Genomic DNA, 7500 nt, shown 5'->3' with positions numbered 1-7500 from the left:
ATAAAATCGGCCGATTTTTATCTCCCAAGTAGAGGTTATTGAATACTTTTCAAAAATGAATTTCTTTTGTTTCGGTTTTGCTTTAAACCAAAAATATCGAGCCGCAAACTTTTTCCGTCTGATAGCAGCAAAATCAGGCCTAAAATAAGCCCTCGCAAAAAACGGTTCAGAAATCACTATCGCAACGCAAAATAATGAGAAAACTACAAAGTGATGAAGAAAAAGGCCTTTTAATGCAATATCATTCGATGAACATCGAAAAAGAGCCGAAGTGAATAAAAAATAAATTTTCAAATATTGCATACTAAATTAGATAGAGCGTTGCAGCTGATTTTAAAATAGTTATTTCTCAAAAGTCCAACGCTGTTGAAAGCAATCACAGTGATGAATCAGAGATTGGAGGGATATACATTACGATTCTGGAAAAAACATTTTTCGGCCAAAGTACATTGACGTTGTACAAAGCGTTCAAAGTTACCGTGTTTACCGTTATCTTTCTACTTCGGCGAAACACTTCTCTGTTGCCAATACGGCCGTTGATAGCGTGGTAAACGCCACTTTAATCCTTGCTAGGCGCTCCGAGACCATCCTAAGTAGATGGTGACTTAAAAAGAAAAAATTCCCGAACTGCCGCACCGTTTTTGGCCTCAGCGTGATCTGAGCGTTGTGGGGTCACGACTCGTCGCTTCTGGCCAGCGTTCTATTGAAAGATATCTGACCCGATAAAATGTAGCTAACAGATTCAATTCTTAGCACACTGGTTAGCCCCGCGTTTAGTATTTTCTTGGACATCAAAATATCAGGGGTGACGCTATTCAGTGGAATGGCGGACTGATGGAATGATGGAACGGAATGGCGGAATACATGGAATATATGAAATACTCTAAAACGCAGAATAAGAGACAAATCGTTTAAAAAGGATATAAAGTACGTGTAAACAGTCGACTTCAATAACTCGGAACCCTCGCTACCGACTCGAATCTCGTGCTAACTCGAAGTAATACTAATTTTTGTTTCTCTTCAGATCATTTCTATATAATTTTACCATCAAGGTGGTTCCCTGGCTTTGAACTGTGCATCTCTTACTGCGCATAACAAGATGGCCTCCGTAAAAAAGAGCATGTGAAGTAACATTATTAAAATGAAGTTGACCGAAGAGAAACGCTATTGCAATTTTTGCTTGCGGTTGTTTCTTGCCGAGGTGAGACTCAATGTGGTGGGAATGTGCATAACGTGAGTAGTACGCGTGTTGCTGAGTTCGACTTCCTCACGGAGAACCTCGATAGTGGATGTTTAATTTGTGCTTAATCACTTTGATTTTCATTTAAACGCTTTCTTTATCACATTGTGTCTTAAATGTGATATCTCGATGTAAATTCTGTAAAAACGGATTTTTTAATACTTTCTTCCCCCTTTCGTATACATTCTTTTTTGGAACTCGCCCCAGTCCTCTCTCAAAAATCAAGGAAAATGCATGTGGTGAGCACTTTCTGCAGCTCTACCGCAAAAACGAGTACGGTGATCCCCATTTTTTATTTCATGATTTTAATAAGGACAGTGCTTCGTTTCGGTGAGAAAAAAATTGGCACAAATCTATGTTCAGTTTTTTGGCATTTTTACTAAATTGTATGGATTGAGCTATCACGTGTCGAATAGCGCGTGTCCAATTTAATTCTACTTTGGAGTGTAAAGTAAAAACAAGGGAATTAAAAGGCATTTTTCTAGTACGTAAGTGGATAAACAATACTTTAATGCAAATTCTGTGCGATACCACATCCATCATTGAAAAAATATTTCCTTTTTGCCTAGTTTTGGGCTGCGCGCGGTTTTTGACAAAGGGTCCAAAATAGCCGTATTTGTCAGCATTGTGACGTCAAAACGAGCACGGTGACCCCCCCCCCCCCCCCCTCTCCCTTTTTTCTACCTTTTTATCGTCTTCTTGACTTGTTACATCGGTGTACCAAGTTTCATCTACAATCTATGTTAGGTTCTATTACTAGGGAATCACCTTAAACGCGTGACAAGTAAAAAAACTGACTTACCTTAATGGTTCGATTTAGCGCCCAGGCAGCTTATTTAACTTTTGGTCCCTCAACATGTTCAAGGGAGGGCGCTTATTAGGGATAGGGTGCTTATTTCTTTTTGGAGAAACAACCAAATGTTAAAAAAAAAAAATTAAAAAAAAAAAAAGCAAAAAACTTTAATATTTATTTCAAACGAACAATCTTTGAAACTGTAACAGTAACAAATACTGCCGGCGGTGAATGCTCAGTTAACGTGAGGGACTTACCTTGAAACTTGTTGGGCATTTGCCGATGGAACCTTGCTTCCCTATATGTCACTTTTCTTAAAAAAAGCTCGCAGTAAGAACAAAGTGCAAGTCAATTAAGGTAATGCATCAAGGAGACTGGAAAACGGACTTCTTGTCCCTGGATCCTACCTCGCCAGAACGACCAGCCGAGCAATCGCCACAAAATTTGAAGAAGTGATCATTCCTTTGAAGACTTTATGCACTCACATGGACATAAGACCACTGTTTTTGTAATGTGGAAATACCGTTCGTTTGTGAGCTATTAAATGAAGGAGAATCTCGGTTGTTACGTACCAGTACTGTTATATAATATTAAAATAGGAGCACTTATTAACAAAACACATTTGAAGGGGGCGCTTATTCGAAAGGGGGAGCGCTTATTAAAAGGAGGGCGCTAAATCGAATCACGGTTTTAGATGCTATCGTGACGGTTAAGCAACCACGTGAAAATATACAGTGTTGAGTGTAATTTTTTCTCGTTCTTGCCGACTAAAATTTCCCAGGAAAAATTGCGGACAAATGTCTGGAAAATCTAAAGCAAGCGACCGGACAAATTAAGGCACAGGTGCGGTCCCAATTAATTTGTTAGTACAATCCTGTCAAGCTTAGGTTTACAATTCTTCTTTTTTTAGGACAGCCGTTTATGAAAATTATCCGACATTAGATTCCCGTGCCAAGACCCGTCATAAGGTCTATAGTGTGGCTTACGGCAGTACGAAAATTGTTTCTTTTATATTTCAAAACAACCGAGTATTCTTTGCCTCTGCTTTTTTGTCAGTGCAGTTCAAATCAAATACAGAATATTCTGTATATTCTGTGTTTTAGAGTATCCCGATTATTCCGTAGTTTACAATATTCCATATAAAGATTGTAAACATCAAATATAATGCGGATGTTTTAAGCCCAAATTTTCCATGCCTCTTCAACAGCATGGAGTGGGAAATGGGGGCTTACGGTATTGCGGTATTGAGCTTTTTTCAAGCGGTATTTCGGTAATTTGGATTTTAAGGTGCGGTATTGCGGTATCATTTACCCCTGCGGTATGCCTAATTCGGTTTTTCATCCTTTTGGTTAACGGTATTCGGTAAAAGAAGATCTTTTACAGTATTGCGGTACTGTTCATTGCGCTCTCCTGTCTAATGCACGTCAGTATTTTTAATGCTTTAGATTAATGATAAATGATTACCATTACACAATTTCTGACAGATAATCTATGATGAAATCGGTAGGGCATCCTTTTCGATTGTTGTACCGATCAATTCGAGGTCGTCTCACGTTTCCTCGCAATGGCTGAGGTTGATTGCTGGTGCATAAGTGCATAAACAAATACTCGAGATGGATACAACTTTAAGTAAGCGTGACCGAAAATAAATGCGGTATTAGTACTTCGTCGATTTTTGACACGGTATTTTGGTATTTGCCAATTTTTCTTACGGTATTGCGGTATTGGGTACCTCCCAATTCCCCCCTAGCATGGCGTTGCTCTCCAATTTAGGTTCGCTGACCCCTACAAGCGCTGACCCGTAACATCCGTTGAAAAGTATGTAACGAAATACATGAAGCCCACATTCAAAGCACATGGAGTGAGGCATTAATAGGAACAACATAAAACTGTTTCACTTCACGATTTCTGGTGATAGAAAGATTGTTTTTTTTGTTTTTTTTTTGTTTTACTTATATTTCACGCATTTGTTTGGATTCTGCTCCATTTTGGGCAGATGAACGCTGTCACGCGACAACATTTCCAAGATTCAATTCTCCTTAGCAGATGGTAATTTCGAGTTATTCTCTTTTTCTGCGTATTTTTCATTTTCCTTTCTCTTTTAAGTCTATATACTTCTACTTAGAATGATCTCTGAGCGCCTAGCAAGGATTGAAGTGGCGTTTACCACGCTATCCACGGCCGTATTGGCAACAGAGAAGTGTTTCGCCGAAGTAGAAAGATAACGGTAAACACGGTAACTTTGAACGCTTTGTACAACGTCAATATACTTTGGCCGAAAAATGTTTTTCCAGAATCGTAATGTATATGCTTCCAGTGTCTGATTCATCACTGTGATTGCTTTCAACAGCGTTGGACTTTTGAGAAATAATTATTTTAAAATCAGCTACAACGCTCTATCTATTAAATTTAGTATGCAATATTTGAAAATTTATTCGCTTTTTATTCGGCAGTTTTTCGATGTTTATCGAATGATATTGCATTAAAAGGCCTTTTTCTTCATCACTGTGTAGTTTTCTCATTATTTTGCGTCGCGATAGTGATTTCTGAACCGTTTTTTGCGAGGGCTTATTTTAGGCCTGATTTTGCTGCTATCAGACGGGAAAAGTTTGCGGCTCGATATGTTTGGTTTAAAGAGAAACTGAAACGAAAGAAAGTCATTTTTGAATAGTATTTGATAACCTCTACTTGGGAGATAAAAATAGGCCGATTTTATTTTTTAGCCGGAAATCATCGGTCGTTTCTTAGGCGCAGGGCCTCTTAAAACAGCATACTTTCAATTAACTTCAAAACTGACCGTTTTAGATCTACAGTTTTAAGTACAAGCTCCATGTTCTAAGTGAAACCTCGGGGAACATTTTGTTTAACAGGGAAGTAGATTAAGGTAAACAGACAAAATAAACAAACCCCTAATGCTGCCGGCTGCCAAATTTGCTAAACTGCACTTAAAGTTAACATACTGAGGGTGCTTCATTTGCATGAGACAGTTTTGTATCACATTTATCTCTTTTTCGTACTCTTACACTTCCAAATACAGAGGATATATAAATTCTAATAAATTTAAAAGAAAGAAAAACTATTATCTACTTTTCCTTAAGGCAGAAAAAATTATGCATGGAGAATTATTGGGAGTGGGTGCAAGAATCTACTGCTGAGCGAGCCCCACAGGACTAAGGGATCTACATTAGTTTCTCGTCACTTTCGCGGAAATGTTACGAAATGATAATCGAATTCAGTTAAGAATTTGGTTTCAATTCGTTTTAGTGTCGCCGCACCACGAGTTCCTAGTCGTAGTCGTGAAGATGTTCTCCAACGGTACTATGAATATTCTGTTAGTACTGGAAAAATAAAGAAATAAAATATTTAGACTTGCAATAGCTGGACATCTTCCATTCAAATGCTACATACTCTAAGGGTTTGCGAGAAAGGTAATAAAAATAACAGAAAAACATTACACAGTAGAGTCATTCGCTAAAATGCCCTCCTATTAAATAGCTCATTCTCTGTTTGAGCCGAATGTTTTTCCTTGAAGGAAGATTAAGTTTTGCGTGGAAACCCCCGCCCAACGCATGCGAGAACTGTAGCAGGTGCGTTATCAACAAGCCCATATTAAATTTCTCTCCTGCATTCGCTGTTAAATGCAGTATGTTGAAGTTTTTAAGGTAAATTGTTAAATTATAACTAAAGAAGACAGTGCGATTCGTAGCTATGCTCTTGTTTCTTTGATTTAAAGATGTTTTAAAAATTGGTGCGTTTTAAGTAGCTGTTCGTTTATCCCTCGCGCATATTTTGAGACAAGTTTAGTGATGGTTTTTACTATGGTTACGAGATATGACGTCATAAGTAGCAGGTAGTCAAATGATTTTTGAGTAAAAATGAATGTCTTTTCAACTTCTTTCAACAATAAGAGTCAAGCTTGTGGATGCAGAGATGCAAAATGCTTATTTATGTGTTACTTTACTCGTCAAGCACAAAAAAATACCATTTATTCCGGTTACAGCGAGCTCCATGTTCTAATACAAATGAAAACTCGGGGAAACATTTTATTCTGCAGGAAAGAATTAGTATGGGAAACTGACAAGATAAACAAACCCTTGATGCTGCCGGCTGCGAAAACTGCTTCACATTAAGCTGACACAAAGGGTGCTTCATTTGTTAAACAGTTCTGTCTCACATTTATCTCTTGTTGGTATTCTTAAATTTCCAAATACAGAGGATATATAAATTCTAATAAATTTAGAAAAGGGAAAAAACGCTATCTGTTTTTTTTTTGCTTAAGACAGACACACTCATGCATGGAGATTACTTAGAGCGGTTGCAAGAAGCTACTGTTGAGCGAGCCGTCAGGACTCAGGAATCTGCATCAGTTTCTCGTCACTTTCGTGGACATGTTCCGAAATGATGTCACTTTCAAATCGAAATCAGTTAAGAACGTCTGTCACTTCTTTAAACGAGTTCACATTTTGTACCAAAACAATAACAAGCTTAGCCCATTAACACAGGGATATTGAAATTTGCAACAGCTTCCCGTAGTTGGGAAAACATTTTTGCTGTCCGTTTTCTTCTTATTGGTTGAATACTGAAAGCTGTCATAACATAGTTCTCTATTTGAAGCCGTGAGAGGAAAATTAATAGGGTCATCCTGCTTTGTCTATTCCTTTTCTCTTCTTTTTTGGGCCTTTTTTTTTTCTGACATTTTTTTTCTAATTTCCAGAAGCGTGATTTCATTCTTCCTTTGGGAATCATAAAATCGGGCCCGAGTTACTTTCTATATATAACTGAGAGTTTACCGATAGTCATGAAAACTCCTTCGACGTATAAACGTATTTTAACAGTTACGTTGAACATTACATTAAATAATTAAAAAAGATAAACACTCTATTTACATACATTCGTCATCTGGCAGATGTATTTTTAATATGTATTACTCGAAATTGTCTATAAATATATATTTTGCGTGCACCTTTTAGTTATACGCCCTTCTTTCGAACCAGCTCAACTTTCTCTTTGCTGCTGCAAAACCGCAAGATAAAACTATTTACACCACTTAGGAGAAGGGAAGTTTGATTACCCTTATCCCTGTACCGGAGCTTATTTAGTTCGCAATAATTCAGTCCTATAGAACCCGTTATTTAGTTTTTCAAAGTTCGGTCTGTAACGTTTGATATAATTAATGCTTGGAAGACATATTTGTTTGCAATGAAGCAGTGATCTTGTCATTCACCAGTGATTTCTTTGCTAGCGTTAAGTTCTTTGGCCAATAAGAAGGTGGATTGGCAATTTTAACAACATGGGAAGGGATTGTTTGAAAACAACAGTGCAACTAGAATTCTCTTTTACTTGCTGTCATTTTGACTGCCTATAACCAGAACACTTAATTATTAATTGATCTGTTAATTTACATGACTGAAATTTCTTATCTTCTGCACAAGGTAGCGGAAATTAACTTGCCGCAGAGGGAATTAAG

General features: G+C 37.6%; 1 protein-coding gene across 1 annotated transcript in view; it reads left to right on the top strand.

The window, feature by feature from the left end:
• Positions 1–7500, top strand: part of LOC140945265 (uncharacterized) — a 207786-nt gene that overhangs the window by 78110 nt on the left and 122176 nt on the right. The gene's annotated exons all lie outside the window — the stretch shown is intronic.

The sequence above is a fragment of the Porites lutea genome, chromosome 8 (assembly GCF_958299795.1).
Source record: "Porites lutea chromosome 8, jaPorLute2.1, whole genome shotgun sequence".
In the NCBI taxonomy this organism is placed as follows: domain Eukaryota; kingdom Metazoa; phylum Cnidaria; class Anthozoa; order Scleractinia; family Poritidae; genus Porites; species Porites lutea.
This window is presented reverse-complemented; position numbering and strand designations above follow the sequence as displayed.